The following is a 17307-nucleotide window of genomic DNA, read 5'->3' on the forward strand; positions in this document are numbered from 1 at the left end:
AACACACACACGAAAGTGCTAAGCGACTCCAACCATTTTCTTCTTTGATTATAACCCACGTATCTAACAGGACTGACTGGGTCAACTGACCAACAATGGCAGAGAGCAAGTCAAGACATCTTATCAACATTAGTCACTACAACAAGGGAGGCCTGGACTGGGATCAGAGATAATGATAGGTCAAGGCTGATGTCACTTCCACTCCCTACGTCCATCATGGTTTTTCAGAATCAGGAAGTGGGTTTTGAAACGGTTTGCCATCTCATATGTAATTTTGCTTTTTTCCCTCTCTCTCGCTCCCTCTTCCCCCTTTCTCTTCTTCTCCCACTTTTCTCTCCCTCTCCCCCTTTCTTTCCCTCTCCCTCCCCCTTCCTCACCCTCTCACTCCCTTTCTCACCCTCTCCTCCTCCCTCTTTTTCCCTGGAGCAATGGTGGCCAATAGAGGTTTATAAAATTATGAAGGGCATAGATAGGGTAGATTGTCCTTCTTTTTCTTAGGGTAGAGGAGTCTTGGGAAGTGGGGTGGAGATACGTCTCTACCAAAGGAGGTGGAAGGTGCTCCTTCCCTCTGCTAGCTGGTAGGTCAACCTTCGGCAAGGTGTAGCACCTGCTTAGCCCCCCCAATCAGGTGGTGGATGGTCATTTGAGCAGCTGCTGCACATCACAAGTCCTGGTTACGCGACCACTGACACCAGGCAGGTGTGATCTCAGAAGAGAATTGATAATGGCTGGGGTCGCCCATCTTGTAAAGACACTGCCCAGAAGGTGGCAATGGAAAACAACTTCTGCAGAAAAACTTGCCAAGAGCAATCATGGCCATGGCCAGAGAAAATAATAAGAACAGGTATGAAGGGGTTCATCTCCACAGGTCTATGGAAGACCACAATCGCCCACGTCATATGACATGGCATATAATAATGACAATGATGAGAGGAGTCTAAAACAAGAGGACACAGACATCAGGTGAAAGGTGAAAGGTTTAAAACAAAATCTGAGGGGCAAACAGAAGGTTGTAGGCATATGGACTATGCTAGACTGACTGCTAGTTCCGATACTAAGGTAATGCCTTCTGTGAGACCTTAATTGCATGATTATAGACATCCGGAGACTGAAGCAGAGCAGCATTTCAGTTAACGTCTTTGTTGCCAAGATTCCATTCTTACTCGAGTGTAAAACACACAGCCCTGGAGTTTCTGGCAGGTCAGGTTAGTTTTGGTGTAGTTCAGGTGAAACTGCTGTAGAAGATGATTGTCTAGAAATGAGGCAATTATCTGTGAGCCCTCCACTGAATAGTTCTGCCATGCCCTGAAGTAACTGACTGGTTGTCACATGTCAGAGGCAGGTCCGAGTGAGTCGCTGGCGGTTTTCAGCCACTCTAGTTCCAATCGGGCCTCAGTGTAGCCAGGATACGACAGGGAGGTCAGGAAAAGGAGTGTGAGTTGCTTCAGGGATGGGTGGGAAGAGAACTGGGGAGGCATCCTCCTGAGGACAATGGCTCAAGACATGGGTTGCAAGGCAACTGTACAGCTAGAAGATCGAGACGTTGTGGGAGGGGTGGGTAAGACTGAGAGGGTGCTTCCTAACTGACTAACCGGGCAGCCACTCCAGCACACATAACAGCATCAAAACCCAATTGTTCTGGTTGTGCTCGTCAAAGTGTCAGAAACGGGAGCAGGTGGAACCTTCAAACCTGTACTGCCATTCATCAGGGATCATGACTAATCTACCTTGTGGGCAGTTCTCAACACTGCCCTCGTCATATTCCTCGATTCCAGAAATGACCTCGTGCTCCAACTGGGATCTATGTCGGCTTCCACACTCCTGACACACAAATCAGTCAGGGCTGGGGGGAGGAATCGAGACCCCGGGGACCCCGTCCGATTTCCTGAGTGACCCAGATGACCCGGAAGTTGCGCATTTCACTGCAGAATAACTTGCTTCCAATTGCATAACTCTCAGAACGAAAAATAAGTAACACAGCTGAATTTCGAGGCACCCATGCAGGAAGCAGGTTCAGCCCACAACAGTGGACACGCCCCCACAGTCAATTCCTATTGGGAGACGCTGCCGATTCTCTTTATTTACAACCTTTCGAGGAACTGCAAAAATAAACAGTCTTTTCTAAAAAGTGATTTTTATGCACAGTACTGGATCATCCGGTTAATCACTAAGCTTGCTTTGTGATAAGCCCACTTTTAGGTCAAATCGTAAAGTGATATTTGCTAAAAATAACATTCAAAAAGACTTCGCAACATTGGTCAACTGCACTGGTGCACAGGGTGAGTTTGCTTACAGCAAAATTCGATTAGCTTAATCAGAAACACAAAAGGACAGAAAAAGAAACACCCTACACAATGGGTGTAAATTTCAATTGCTCCTTTCAACACATAAACATTACTCCAGGATTGTGTGTCAGCTCAGTCAGTACAGGTCAGACCGGCTTCCCTCATACAGTCAGCCTGCACACAAAGCCCTTCCCACACACCGCTGCTCTCAGCAACAGCCAAAACAAGTTGTGAAAGGAACCACGACAGCGGCTCTCTCCGTCCCGGGGTGAGAGGACCATCTCCTTCCTCCCCGCCCGCGACGGCCGAACTCCCCTGCGTCCACCAGACCGGCAGAAGTGCCGGGTTCGCGACGAGCCGCTGTCCCGAGGCGAGGGGTTCTGTCGGCATTCTAGATACAGCTTTGGAAGAGCTCCAGCCTGCAGGCGCAAGGTGAGCATTTCCTCCCCTGAAGTACGGTTTGAAGTCGGCTGACTCACCGGGTTTCCGAAGCTTTGAAGACCTCCAATCCTTGCACTCCATTGCTGAGCAGCCGACCCGTGAATGTCCCGACGCAAGGGGCTTCTTTTACTCCCTCGGGAGGACAGAGAGGAAGAAACGGCAGTAATTCATACTTGGCCTGACTGTGATAAGACCATGAGCTGCAACTGGAGAGAGAGAGAGAGAGAGAATTCCACAGAAAGCCACTTCCTGCGGAGCTGTGACTGGCTACGGCACCAAGATTCTAATTTCTTAGAAAATGACTCAGCCCTTTCAGTGTATTATTGTGAGCAGTTTTTGCAACATCTGTCAGCAGCAGTCGTTATGTCAGTGCCCAACCGAGTTTGTTGGTTTGAAACCCCAAACAGACCAGGCTACTTCGCTGTCCATCATTCATGTTTTTGCCACCAGCTCTCCCGTTTCAATCTAGTTTAAACTTTTTTTTTAAAAAAAGCTCAATTCTTACAGCTATCAAGTTCGGAGTGTCAAATATCCTAATTGATTTCTTTGCCAAGTACCTGTGCAAACTCGAGTCTTTGGGGAAAGACCATTTAGCGCATGGGCTGTTTTTAGTGAAATCATCATTAAAAGAGAATTTCCTTGTTTCAGAAGAGGTGAAGCTTCTGAAGCTCATTCAGGGGAATTCAGCCCGGATCTGTCACACGGGAATCGAATGGAAGTGTTTAGTATAGTTGTGCGGCTGGTAGTACTGCTGTTTCAAAACTCCAGTGATCTGGGGCTGATCCTCTTGTGTAGCTGGTGTGGAGATTCCTCCCCCACCCCAGGTTCCGATTTCTTCCCACTTTCCAAAGCCTTGCAGACTGATGCATTCATTGGCCTTTATAAATTCCCCCGAATGGTAGAATCCGGGGGAAGCTGTTCGAATGTGGGGAGAACAGAATGAGATTAGTTTAAAAGCGGGGGCACAGTGGTGAAAGCGGTCTCGGTGGGCTGAAGAATCTGTTTACATGTTGTATAATTCTCTGACTGTAAAATGCCAGCAGTACTGAGAAACGCGATGTTTCTGGAATGCACAATGTCTGAGCTCCCTGGTAATTACAGCTTCTGCTGTTAATCTGCACCCGGTGCCTGAGTTATTTTCTGAATCGGTGCCAGTAAACTACACTGCACTTACTAGCGAGGAACGTGAGGAATTACCTCCTTCCATCAGCCGTTCCTGTCCGAAGCTTCCACAGTTCCCAGAGGGTACAGACTTCTTGTGGGGTGCCCTTAGCTCAGTTCCCTGCCCACTGGCTGTCTCTCAGGGACTGGCAAGAAACAATCCGTTCACAACAACGCTTTCCATTTTTACAGCCTCATAGAACTATCATGAAGGAAAGGTTGACTGTGAGCCATAGGTAGGTGCTAGAAGGTGATCAAAAACTTTATCAAAGATTAAACGTTAAAAAGACAGAGAGAGAGATGAGCACCCAAACACTCTCTCTCCTAAAACAAACACCAAAAAGTCTGCGGATGCTGGAAATCCAAAGAAACATACACAAAATGCTGGAGGAACTCAGCAGGCTAGACAGAACCTATGGAAAAGAGTCAACAGTGGACATTTCGAGCTGAGACCCTTCATCAGGACATGATGTCCTCATGGGGGGGCCTTGGCTTGAAATGTCCACTGTTTACTCTTTTCCATAGATGCTGCCTGGCCTGCTGAGTTCCTCCAGCATTTTGTGTGTGTCACTCTCTCTGTCAGATAACACACACACACACACACACACACACACACACACACACACACACACACACACACACACACACACACACACACACACACACACACACACACACACACACACACACACACACACACACACACTTATTATGCTCTCTCCTGGCAAATATATACACCTTCTCCAGTTGTACATTCACACACGTGAACACGCACGCACACACTTTCTCTTGTGCATGCAGTGAAACGTAAACACATGCACACACAAGCAGAAGAGTGTTGGCCGCTGAAGGGATCAATGACATTTTGTCAACGCTGAAGGGGTTCGAGCACTGACAGACGTCACGCAGCAGGAGCGCTGGGGAACACAATAGGTAAGACTGCAGGCGAATTTGAGGATAAAAATGGGTGTCTGCTTGAGAGAGCCCTCAAAATTCGAATCAGAATCAAGTTTATTATCACTGACATGCAGTAGATCGTGAAATTTGTTGTTTTGACCCTGTAACTACAGCTTCTGTTTCTGACCTTCCTGAATCAGTGTGAGATAACCATTCTAAAGAGGTACAAGGTGCCCAACTGCTGGAGAGACTGACGGTCCTACCTAATCCTCTCAAAACTACACACACACACACACACACACACACACACACACACACGAATGTTACAACAGTGGTGTGCAGAAGAGCATCTCTTAATACACAACATGTCAAACTTTGAAGTGGGTGGGCTGCAGGAGCAGAAGACCATGAACATACACTCAGTGGCCACTTTATTAGGTACTTTGATAATAACTTTACTTTGAACTAAGTTGAAGGTTAAGATTACCAAAAGCAGAGGACTGCTTTAAAATTGAGAAACCACTTGTACTTCATATGCTGCAAATGCCAGGGCCCCTCTGTGAGTGACAAGAATAACAGGATTGTGTTTAAACAGATGAATGAGCAGGTTACAGAACTTTAATCTAATCAAGAACTTTCAGACGCCAAAATTTTTTCATTCAGCTCTGTGATTAGATTACCAGTGTCCAGTTCCTGGAACTCACTTCCTATATTGATCCTCAGTTCATGAAATAAAGCATTCGCTGAACGGGAGTTTATCACCACTGCTTTCCTTACTCGGAGTGGTTGTGTTGTACCATGCAGAGTGACGGTGAGCCACACTGACTCGGGTCACTGCTGCCCAGTACTGTCACATGATTTCTTGTCACGGAAAGCCACAGCTAATGTATTCACAAGATCTACCCACGCCTGGTGATGTAAAAATGCCCAGCCTTGCTGACTAAGGGGGGGAAGACACGAGAACTTCTGCAGATACTGGAAACCTCCAGCGACACACACAAAATGCTGGAGGAAATCAGCAGGCCGGGCCACATCCACAGAGGAGTGTAAACAGTTGACATTGTTGGGCAAAACCATTCATTACTGTCTCGGGCGCCATGGAACTGCAGAGGTTGGTGAGGCAGTTTGTACCTGAACTGGAGGGGAGCCTGATATCCCAGTGGGAAGGTTTGTTAATACTGCACGGTGGAGTTTTAACTAGGGTTGCAGGGGGTTGGGAACCAGAGTGCCAGAACAGCTAGTGCAGAGGTTGTGGAGGCAGATGTTGGTAAGACCTCAGACAATTAAAAATTAGGAATTAAAAGATTGAGCATAGTGCAAGTAGTGTCCTGAGCTGTATATATTTCAATGCAAGAAGTATCGTAGGAAAGGCGAAATACAGTGCTGAAGATGAGGCAGCTGGTTCACAAACAGAGGCAATGCATAGTGAGGAGAGGCTGTTGACAGGGCAAAATTGCAGTCAACAGCATGAGTTGCAATGTAAAAGGCAGACAAAATCAAAAAGAGTGAATACAGAACTGAAGGTGTTCTATTTGAATGGGTGCAGTATACGGAATAAGGTAGATGAACTTGCCGCACAGTTGTAGATCAGCAGGTATGATATTGTAGGCATCACTGAATCATGGCTGAAAGAAGATTATAGCTGAGAGCTTAATGTCTAAGGTTACATATTGTATTGAAAGGACAGGCAGAGGGGGCAGGGTTCATCAGCTGGTAAAATTGAAATCAAATCATTAGAAAGGGGTGACATAGGGTCAGAAGGTGTTGAATCAATCTGGATAGAGCTAAAGAACTGCAAGGGTAAAAAGACCCTTACGGGAGAAGTATACAAATCCCCAAACAGTAGTAAGGATGTGGTCTACAAATTACAACGGGAGATAGAAAATGCATGCCAAAATGGCAATGTTACAATAGTCATGGGTGACTTCAATACGCAGGTAGATTGGGAAAATCTGGTTGTTGCAGGATTTTCAGGAGGGGCAGTTTCTAAAGAGTCTAAGAGATGGTGTTTTAGAGCAGCTCATGTTGAGCCCACTAGGGGATCAGCTAATCTGGATTGGGTGTTGTGCAATGAACCAGAATCGATTAGAAAGCTTAGGGTAAAAGGATTATTTTAAGGCAAAAAAGCTTAATATGATGAAATTCACCCTGAGATTTGAGAAGGAGAAGCTAAACTCAGATGTATTACAGTGGAGAAAAGGAAATTACAGAGCCATAAGAGAGGAGTTGGCCAGAATTAATTGGAAAAGAAGACTTGCGTGGATGATGACAGAGCAGCAATGGCTGCAATTTCTGGAAGCAATTCAGATATATACATTCCAAAGAGAAAGAAGTATTCCGAAGGCAAGATGACACAACCATGACTAACAAGAGAAGTCAAAGCCAACATAAAAGCCAAAGAGAGGAACATATAATGGAGCAAAAATTAGTGGGAAGTTAGAGGATGGGGAAGCTTTTAAAAGCAACAGAAGGCAACTAAAATAGTCATTAAGAAGGTAAAGATGGAATACAAAAGTAAGCTAGCCAATAATACTAAAGAGGATACCAAAAGCTTTTTCAGATATATGAAGTGTAAAAGAGAGGTGAGAGTGGATATCAGACTGCTGGAAAATAATGCTGGAGATGGCGGATAAACTGAATAAGTATTTAGTGTCAGTTTTCACTGTGAAAGACACTAGCAATACGGTGGAAGCTCCAGGTGTCGGGGGGGTCATGAAATATGTGAAGTTACCATAACTAGAGAGAAGGTTCTTGGGAAACTGAAAGGACTGAAGGTAGACGTCACCCGGAACAGATTGTGTACATCACAGAGTTCTTAAAGAGTGGCTGAAGAGATCATGGAGGCATTCGCAATGATCTTTCAAGAAATGGTTTTGGAAGACTGGAAAATTGCAAATGTCACCCCGCTCTTCAAGAAGGGAGAGAGGCAGAAGAAAGGAAACTATAGTCTGATCTCAGTGGTTGGGAAGATGTTGGAGTCAATTATTAAGGTAGAGGTCTCAGGGTACTTGGAGGCCCATGATAAAATATGCCATGGCCAGCATGGTTTCCTCAAAGGAAAATCATGTCTGACAAATCTGTTGGAATCCTTTGAAGAAATACAAGCAGGATAGACATAGAAGGATCAGTTGATATTGTATACTTGGATTTTCAGAAGGCCTCTGACAAGGTGCCAGACAAGAGGCTGCTTAACAAGCTATGAGCCCATGGTATTACAGGAGAGATTGTAGCAAAGAATCATATCTGAGGCAAAGAATGGGAATAAAGGGAGCTTTTTCTGGTTGGCTGCCAGTGACTTGTAGTGGTGTTCCATAGGGGATCAATTCTTTTTATGTTATATGTAAATGATTTTGATGATGGATTGATGGCTTTATTGCAAAGTTTTCAGACAATATGAAGATAGGTGGAGGGTAGGTAGTTTTGAGGAAGTAGAGAGGCTATAGAAGGACTTAGATTAGGAGAATGGGCAAAGAAATGGCAGATGGAATACAGTGTCGGGAAGAGAATGGTCATGCACTATGGTGGAAGAAATGAAAGGGTTAACTATTTTCTAACTGGAGAGAAAATACAAAAACCTGAGGCATCACGAGACTTGGGAGTCCTTGTGCAGAAATCCCTAAAGGTTAATTTGCTGGTTGAGTCTGTGGTGAGGAAGGCAAATGCAATGTTAGCATTCATTTCAAGAGGACTAGAATCTAAAAGCAAGAATGTAATGTTGAGACTTTATAAAGCACTGGTGAGGCCTCATTTAGAGTACTGTGAGCAGTTTTGGGCCCCTTATCTTGGAAAGGATGTGCTGAAACTGGAGAGGGTTCAAAGGAGGTTCACAAATATGATTCCAGGATTGAATGGTTTGTCTTATGAAGAGGGTTTGATGGCTCTGGGCCTATACTTACTCGAATTCAGAAGAATGAGGGATGACCTCACTGAAACCCATGGAATGGTGAAAGGCCTTGATACAGTGGATGTGGAGAGGATGTTTCCCATGGTGGGAGAGTCTAAGACCAGAGGACACAGCCTCAGAATAGATGGGTCTTCTTTTAGAATGGAGATGTGGAGGAATTTCTTTTGCCAGAGTGTGGTGAATCTGTGGAATTCTTTGCCACGGGTGGCTGTGGAAGCCAGATATTTATGTATATTTAAAGCCAAGGTTGATAGATTCTTGATTGGTCAGGGCATGAAGGGATATGGGGAAAAGGCTGGAGATGGGGGCTGAAAGAAAAATTAGATCAGCCAGATAAAATGGCAGAGCAGACTTGATGGGCCAAATGGCCTGTCTGCTGCTATAGATATATACTTTATTGAACCCAAAGGAAATTACAGTGCCACAGTAGCATTAGAAATACACAGACATACAAATATCAGATATATACAGATATACAAATTATTAGAAGAGAAGTAGAAAGAATAAAAAATAAGTTACCTCAAACAGTCCAACAGAAGGGGTCATCACTTCCCCAGCTCTATGTTGACTCATTATAGAGCCTAATGGCCAAAAGTAAGAATGACTTCATAGAGAGCTCTTTGGAGCAGCACAGTTGTCTTAGTCTATTACTAAAAGTGCTCCTCTATTCAGCCGAGATGGCACGCAGAAGGTGAGAAACATTGTCCAGAATTGTCAGTATTTTCTATAGGGTTCTTTGTTCTACCACAACCTCCATTGTGTCCAGATTGGCTCCTATAACAGAGCCAGCCTTTCTCATCAGTTAGCCTGCTGGCATCATCTGTGTTGATGCCATTGCCCCAAATTGTAATGGCGACAGCAGACAATTAGAACATGTGAAGGAGAGGCCTGCATACTCTAAAGGACCTCAGTCTCCTCAGGAAGTAGAGGTGACTCTGTACATAGCATCTGTGTTGGTGCTCCACTCAAGTCTGTCATCCAGATGCCCCCCTCCCCCCCCCCCCCCCCCCCCCCCCCAGGCACTAGTAGGCCCTCACCACATCCACATCCTCACCATCAATAGCAACAGGGAGCAGTGCAGGTTTAGTCTTCCTAAAATCCGACACCATCTCCTTTGTCTGACTGATGTTGAGCTATAGATGATTCAGCCTGCACCATTTGACAAAGTCCTCCACCAGGGCCCTGTATTCATCCTCCCATCCTCCCTTTATACACCGAACTATTGCTGAGTCATCAGAGAATTTCTGCAGAAAGTCTGAGGTATACAAGGTAAACAGGAAGGGAACCAATACATCCCCTGTGGGGCCCCAGTGCGGCTTATAGCCATGTCTGACACACAGCTCTGAAGCTACATAAACTGTGGTCTGCCGGTCAGGTAGTCCATTATCCAGGATACAATGGAAGTGCCAATCTGCATTGAACAGAGCTTTTCTGACACAACCAGGGTTTTTTCCCAGGGCTGAAATGGCTAACACGAGGGGACATAGTTTTAAAGTGCTTGGAAGTAGGTACCAGGGGGATGTCAGAGGTAAACTTTTCACATAGAGAGTGGTGAGTGCATGGAATGCACTGCCAGTGAAGGTGTTAGAGGTGGATACAACAGAGTCTTTTTAAGAGATATGGAGCTTAGAAAAATAGAGGGCTACGTGGTAGGGTAATTCTAGGCAGTTCCTAGAGTAGGTTACATGGTCAGCACAACATTTTGGGTTAAAGGCTTGGTACGTGCTGTAAATTTCTGTGTTTCCCCAGCGATGAGGGCTGTATGGTATTGAAGGCGTTTGAGAAATCAAAAAACATGATTGTCACAGTGCTGACCTGCTTATCCAAATGGGAGTAGGCTCTGTTCGGTTGGTAAATGACAGCATCAGCGACACCCATGTGCAGGGGATCGAGGGCTGATCTGACCCGGGGTCGGAGGTGAGCCTCTCTTAGGGTATCCACTATGTGGAGGTCATGGCCATTGGACAACAGTCATTCAAGACTTTTGGTTGGCCCTTCCTGGGTACTGAGACCACACATGATGTCACCCCCCCCCCCCCACAGTCAGGACCCTTTCCAGCTGAAAATGTGCTGGAGAGCTCCACACAGCTGCTCACCACCCTCCTTCACACCACCCAGTCCCAGTGCTTTGCCACGTCTGAGTTTCCCCAGAGCCCTTCTCCGCCTGCTCAGTAGTGAAGGTGAGCCCATGATGACTGGGGAGTTGGGGGAGGTGAAGATTGGGATGATAGCAGTTGGTATGTGCAGGTGTGGATGGCAGGTGCAGAACAAGGAGGAGATGTAGCCAGTGGTAGCCTGTGTTGTTCATCCATGCGTTGAAAGTGGGGGGGGGGGCATTGGTGCTGAGGGAGTATCGGGTGCCTCTGCACCTGGACTGGTGTGCTGAGGGGGGTTTGAACAGGAGGGCAATTGTTAAACGTATTATAGAATTGGTTTAACTCATTAGCCCGTTCATAACTGCATTCTGAGGCTCTACAGCTCAGCTGACTGAAGCCAGTGATGTTCTTTATGCCTCTCCATACCTCCTGTGTGCTACCCTGCAGCTTTGCAGCTCCCTTCTGTATACCTCTTTAGCCACCTCAATCTTCTCCTTTAGCTACACGTTTCCTCCCTGCCTCCTGATCTAAGGGCTCTCTTTTTGTGTTGAGGAGAGCCTTTAGATCACTGGTGAGCCATGGTTTGTAGTCAGGGAAGCAGCAAACAGTCCTTGATGGTATTGCAGTGATGGTCCACACAAAGGTTGATGCAGCCAGTGATGCAATCAGGAGGATTGGTATTGTCCTCCTCATATGGTCCACAAAGTACATTCCAGTCAGTAACTTCAAAGCAACCCTTCAAGGCCTCGATGGCCCTGGAGACAATTTCTTTACTGTCTTGGTGGTAACTAGCTATAGCTGTACTTTGGGCTTATACAAGGGCATGACATGAACCAGGCTGTGATCTGATCTTCCAAGTGGGGGGGAAGAACTGTGGAGCTGTATGCATCTTTAACATCTGCACACAGGAGACCCAGAGTTTTATTTTCTTTTGTATGACACTTGACAAACTGATTGAAGATGGGTAGGACTGTCGAGAGAGAAACATGGTTGAAGTCTCCCTATACTGACTGCAATGAACGCATTGGGGCGTCAAGTCTGGAGACTCGAGATGGTAGTGCGTATGACATTACACACAGCATCCGGACTGCGTCAGGAAGGCAGAATGTAGACAACAAGCAATATGGCGTGACTGAACTCGTGCAGTAGATAAAATGGACACAAACTCACAGCAAGCGGTTTGATGTCCGGACTGCAGATTTGTTCTTTCACAGAAATATGACTGGGATTACACCACCTCCTGTTCACAGCACAGCATATTTTTTGGTTTTACAGATTGGAGTGTCCGAGGTCAGAGTTCAGTCCCGGTGTCCTCTGTAAGGAACTTGTTTGTCCTCCTTGTAAACACTTGGGTTTCCTCCCACAGACCAAAGTCTTACTGGCTAGTAGGTTAATTAGTCATTGTAAATTGTCTTGTGATTAGGCTGGGGTTAAAATAGTAGGTCGCTGGGCCTGTTCCGCACTGGATCCCTGTACCACAGATAGATACATAGATAAATAAATAAGTTAGGAATGGAAAATAAGAGGGCAGAAGCCAGAATAAGAAGGGGCCTCTATAGTTCTTCTAGCTTTTCATTCCCTCTCCCTGGGAAAAAGACTGTCCATTCATCCTGTGTAAATCCTTCTTAATTTTATGCACATCTATAATGTCACCCCTCAGTCTCTTACACTTCAAGGAATAGAGTCCTAGCCTGCCCGATCTCTCCCTATAACTCAGTCCTACATGTCCAGACAACATTCTCATAAACACACACAAAATGCTGGAGGAACTCAACAGGTCAGGCTGAGGCATCGTCTTTACGCACCTCATCACAGACGCTGCCTGACCTGCTGAGTTCCTCTTGTACTTGGTGGGTGTTACTCAGGAATTCCAGCATCTGCAGTCTCTCGTGTTTAACATTCTCATGAATCTTCTTTGCTTAATGACATCCTTCCTATAACAAGCTACTAAAATTGTACATAATACTCCACTGCAGCCTCAGCATCAATATAACGTCCAGACTCTTAGGCTCAGCGCCCTGACTGATGAATGCCAGCTTGCCAATTGACTGCTTTGCCACCCCGTCTAACCGTGATGCTACTTTCAGGGTACTACAGATGTACAGGTAGTTGTGGATCCCTCTGTTCTACAAACACTATGTCAACGGTGTATGATAAAAACAGAAAGTCTTGGCAATACTTGCCAAGTTATGCAGCGTCTACAACATATACAGCACAGCACCTTCAGCCCACAATGTTGTGCCGACCTACTTACAATCAATGTAACCCTTCCCTCCTACAAAGACCGTTCTTCTATCATTCATGTGTCTACCTAAGACCTGAATGTATCTTCTTCCACCACTACCCCGAGCAGGGAGTTCGACACACTCACCGATCTCTGTGTAGAAAAACTTCTGTCATCCCCCCATATTTTCCTCTAATCACCTTAAAATTACGCTCCCCCATATTAGTCGTCACGCTGGTAAAAAGTCTCTGGCTGTCCATTCCATCTATCCCTCCCATCATCTTGTACACCTCTATGAAGTCACCTCTCATCACCCTTTGCTCCAAGCTTGCCCGAGCTTGCTCAACCTATGGAACGAAAAACAAAGGTAACTTTCCAGTAACTTTTCAACAGAACCTTTCGTGTTAACTCAGTTTCTCCCTCCACAGATGCTGCTTGACCCGCTGAGTCTTTCTAGCAGTTTACTGTTTTATATATCAGTATTTTAATGTAACTTATACTGAGCTACGTGACATATTGACCGAAGCCAATAGTTGTATTTGTAAGTTTAGCGAGAAAAGGAGGAAATAGAGTCACATGCCCCAGTATGGCAATCTGTTGTGATCCATTTCTCCTGTTTAAGGAAGCAAACATCCATTGAAATAAAACAAGACCAAACAACATAGAATCAGAGTTAGGCCATTTGGCCCATTGAGTCTGCTCCTCCTTTCCATCTTCATCAGTAAGGTCATCAAAGGTTATGGGGAGAAGGCAGGAGAATGGGTTCCATCATGGCTAATTTATTCTCTCTCTCAAACCCATTCCCCTGCCTCCCCCCATAACCTTTGACGCCATTACCAATCAAGAATCTATCAACTTTCACTTTAAATCAGTGGTCCCCAACCACCAGGCCACAAAGCATGTACTACTGGGGTGCGAGGAAACGATATGAGTCAGCTGCATTTTCCTCATTCCCTGTCACGCCCACTGTTGAATTTGAATGCACGTGAGGTCATTATGCATGCGAAGTCATTAGCCACACAAGGTCATCGGTTGCCTAAATGCAGTGATACCCTAGCGCCAGGAATCACTGGTTGGCCTCGGGTAACCAGCCGCCTTGCGCGGCCGGCGAAAAGTGCCGTTGCTACTGGCCTGGAGCGCGGACAGATGGGCGCCACCTCTGAACCTGTTTAGCACACTGAATGTTTGTGGGGAACCTGGTGCTAAAATATTCGCAGACAACCTAATTCGGGCTCAGGGATTTGCAAGTAGCAGAGCAGCTACCTTGGTGCGATCTACTGAAAGTCATCCCTCGAGCCAAACTCTTGTCAGCTGCTCTCACCGGACTGCGACCGCCGCGGCCCCAGTACGGGGACCTCCGGCCCTTACCTTGTCCTCTCACTGGTGTGTTGCAATGATTTTATATGTTCATACGAGGAAAACATGCACTGTGTGTTTAATATTAAATTCGTTAGATAAACTCTTTTAGAAACAAAATTAAGCCACTTATAAGTGACTCATAGTTGACTTATCACCTATTTTCCAGTCGTGGCTAACACCCACATCCCCCAGGTCAGCCGGTCCACAAGAATATTGTCAATATTAAACCGGTCAGTGGTGCTAAAAAGGTTGGTGACCCCTGCTTTAAATATACCCAATGACTTTGTCTCCGCGGCCATCTGTGTCAATACACAAGAGAAACATAAAACAAAAAGTAATTTTAGGCTTAAGATATTCCAAAAGGAATATTATGCAGGCATTCAAGGAGACTACATGGTATTTACAATAGTGATAATGATTCATATACAATTTTGTTTGTACTGTAATTATCCTTAGTCACATTTTTCAATGGCTACATGAACACAAACAGCTTTGCTAACTCATTCATCATCCTTACCAACTCTTTTTTTATAGCTTTTTATTTCTTACTGAGATACAACGCACAACAGGCCCTACCAGCCCTTCGAGCCGTGCTGCCCAGCAACCCCCGATTTAACCCTTGCCTAATCACAGGACAATTTACAACGACCAGTTAAGCTACTAACTGGTAGGACTTTGGACTGTGGGAGGAAACCAGAGCAACTAGAGGAAACCCACGTGAACGTATTAAGTCCTTACAGGTAGCAGCAGGAACTGACCCCAGGTGCTGGTACTGTAGAGCATTACACAACAGTGTTGTACTTCCTAATACTTCCCTGATCTGATCCTTGAAGTCTTCAGACAAACCACTTTATTTCCTCTACTTTAGAAATACAAAAAATAAATTTTCCTCTTTTGGATCCCTTCCCTCCATCACAGTAATCACTCATCTTAGAGTTCCCTAACAAGCGCTTGAAACTTTTTGAATTTTAGAGTCATACAGCTGAGAAACAGGCCATTCGGCCCACCCATTCTATGCTGACTTTCAAACATCCATGTATACTAATCTGACATCAGTCATTTCTTTGTTCTCCCTGCATGCCATAAACTCCCCCCCAGATTCTTCCATTCACCATTCAGTCAGGGCAACTTACAGCTTCCAGTTATTAATGTATCAGCCAGTATGACTTTGGGATGTCAGAGAAACCTCATGCAGTCAAAAGAAGAATGAGCAGACTCTACACTGACAGTCTGAGAGGTCAGCATCACATCTGGCTCGCTGGAGCTGAGAGGCAGTTGTTCTACTGGCTGAGCCACCGTGCCAGGACACCGTACAGAGACAAGGTTAATTCAGTCACAGGTCCTCTTCCGAACCATCTGATGTTCAGTCTGCTGAATACCCTGGTTTGACACTCCCTGCACACTTGCCCCATGATGCAAAGTAGCCAAGGATGCTGACACTGGATCAGCCCAATCTTCTGATCGGTCCCTTTTATCACTTCCACCTTAGCTCTTTTGACGCTATCTTCAAAAGTCCTTGCAATTCCAAAGCACCTTCCATATCCCTTCTAGGATACAACAAAACACATCAGTCAATGGAGTTGGGTTCAATTGTTCTCCGATTTTGGCAATCCAATTACAAATGAATCGCCAAGATTGGAGAGCGACTAAACCCAACCATCAACCACCCGAGCCACACATTTTCTGACTTACTTCCAGTTAATGGAGTATGTTTGAAATATAGTCACCACTATAATGATTGTATGATTTATTGTAAGTAGATTGACAGACATTGATCCTGGCCAGGAGAAGACAACTTCCATGTCCTAATAGTCACAGAATACATGAGCACATAAACAGGCCCTTCAGCCCACCAAGTACCCAACCTTATTTATTACATTTCCCACGCATTGTTAAATGCTATGGTGTTTCAAGTGCTCAGCTAAATAGTCATTAAATGTTACAGAAACTTTGTCTCCATCACTCCCTAAGGCTGTCATTTCATCACAATAATGCCACAAGATCTTTTACTTCCACTGGTGAAGACAGACGTCAAGTTTCATTGCCTTATTTGATAAAAGGCACCTTTCAGCTGGACAGCACTCCCTCCATACCACATGGGAGTGAAGACTGGGTCTTTGTGTCGGCGACTCGGGTGTGGGACCTGATCTCAGAAACTTCAGACTCTGAAGTGAGAGTGATCCCATAGAGACAGGGCTTCCCACTGTCTCCCAATTCCACTCCTGTTGAGAGAGGGAAGCTGGAGAATTAAGAAGCCCTTACGGGGGCTCACAGAGATTGAGAGGCTGGAAGTCCGTGATCACTGGTGTTTGACAGGGATCAGAGCCGTGACCGGTGGTATTCCACAGGGATCAGAGCATGACCGGTGGTATTCCGCAGGGATCAGAGCATGACCGGTGGTATTCCGCAGGGATCAGAGCATGACCAGTGGTATTCCGCAGGGATCAGAGCTGGGACATCTGCTGTTTGTGATCTCTGAACTCGGGATGAGTAGGTAGAGGGGTGGGTGGGTAAGTTTGTAGACTGGTGGTGGGGGCTGTGGACAACGAAACAGAGGTACAGCAGGAGACAGATAAATTGCAGGTATGGGCGGAAAAATGGCAGATGGAGCAACAGTGAGGAATTGTACTTTGGGAGGTCAAACTTAAGCGGAAATTACACACAGTTAATGGCAGAGCCCTTAACAGCTTCGATGTACAGAGGGATCTTAGGATCCAAATCCATAACTTTCTGGAAGTGTCCATGCAAGTAGATAAAAGTGGTAACAAAGATAAAGATGGCGTACGGCGTACTTGTCTTCAGCTGTTGATTATTGATTATAAGAGTCAGGGAATCAGGTTTTATGCACTCCCAGTATCATTCCCACTGCATTGCCCTATGACCAACAGTGGGCGGGAACACAAAACCAGGGTCGGAATTCCTAATGCAAACCCGTTCACT

General features: G+C 45.6%; 1 protein-coding gene across 2 annotated transcripts in view; it reads right to left on the bottom strand.

The window, feature by feature from the left end:
- gse1b (Gse1 coiled-coil protein b) overlaps nucleotides 1-17307 on the bottom strand; it is a 717669-nt gene that overhangs the window by 364223 nt on the left and 336139 nt on the right. The window lies entirely within an intron of this gene.

Source organism: Hemitrygon akajei, chromosome 17 (assembly GCF_048418815.1).
Source record: "Hemitrygon akajei chromosome 17, sHemAka1.3, whole genome shotgun sequence".
NCBI classification, from domain to species: domain Eukaryota; kingdom Metazoa; phylum Chordata; class Chondrichthyes; order Myliobatiformes; family Dasyatidae; genus Hemitrygon; species Hemitrygon akajei.